General features: G+C 37.6%; 1 pseudogene; it reads left to right on the top strand.

The window, feature by feature from the left end:
* The first annotated feature begins 429 nt into the window (after positions 1 to 429).
* On the top strand, positions 430 to 563 carry LOC145292628 (U2 spliceosomal RNA; annotated as a pseudogene).
* Positions 564 to 1,222: the final 659 nt, after the last annotated feature.

The following is a 1,222-nucleotide window of genomic DNA, read 5'->3' as shown; positions in this document are numbered from 1 at the left end:
CAAAGACCATGTGTGGGGGCAAACCCACATATAAGACCTTGGTCAATATAGGGGCAACCCTTCATGCCAATTGTCACTATCCAGCTCCCCTACTCCCCGGGCAGTTGGTCCCCATTTCCCCTTCAGTCCTTACATTAAAAATCGGCCTTGTCACTTATTTGCTCGGTGGGGGAGCAAATAAATACCGTCTTCTTGGATATTTGACCAAGATCAAAGTGTAGTATCTGTTACGGCAGATACTGGAAGCAAAGACCATATGTGGAGGAAGCCTCATATATAAAACATTGGTCAATGTAGCGGCAACCCTTCATACCAATTGTCAGTATCCAGATCCCCTACTCACCGGGGAGTTGGTCCCCATTTACCCTTCACTCCTCACATTAAAAATTGGCCGTGTGCCTAATTTGCACGGTGGGGGAGCAAATAAATACCCTTTTCTTGGCCTTTTGGCCAAGATCAAAGTGTAGTATCTGTTCCCTCAGATACAGCAAGCAAAGACCATATGTGGGGCAACTCCATATATAAGACCTTGGTCAATGTAGGGGCAATTCTTCATACCAATTGTCACTATCCAGCTCCCAGTCATTCTTAAGGTCATTAAAGTCATCCTTAAGTTCATTAAAGTCATTCTAAGTCATTTATTTAAGTCATTTCAGCCCATTTTTCGGTCATTTTAGTTTATCTTTAAGAATTTAATGTCAATCCTACATTCACGCATTCATTCATTACACGAGACCACGCGACTAATAGCTATCGGCCTTGTTTCAACAAGAAAAGTCAACAAAATTCATTCTGAAAGAAAAGACAGTACTTAAAAATGCGTCACTATTACCAACGTTTTTGAAAATAAAGAACTAACTCCGAAGAAACTATCTTTCGAAAGAAAAGATGAGAGAAGACCAAATCTAAGTGTTGATTTAATTGTGCTCTATTGTAATTATATATATATATATATATATATATATATATATACTTATATAATTGCTAAATTATGTGCAATATTTGACTTGGCTACATGTTCCTTTTTTCTTACGAAGTTGTTCTAAAAAGCAAGTGCTTAAGTTTAAGATATTCTTGTATTCAATAATTTTTCTAACAAGCATTAGTTATTAGCCGCTCTCTCCTAAGTTGTTTCTCTTCAATAAAACCTTAAGAAACTCAGCAAATGTCCCTCGTGTTTTTTTATACATGCGAAGCTTTGTTCGACGTAAGTTAAACAGAC

Source organism: Euprymna scolopes, chromosome 13, assembly GCF_053919585.1.
Source record: "Euprymna scolopes isolate OS-2025 chromosome 13, ASM5391958v1, whole genome shotgun sequence".
Taxonomy (NCBI): Eukaryota; Metazoa; Mollusca; class Cephalopoda; order Sepiida; family Sepiolidae; genus Euprymna; species Euprymna scolopes.
This window is presented reverse-complemented; position numbering and strand designations above follow the sequence as displayed.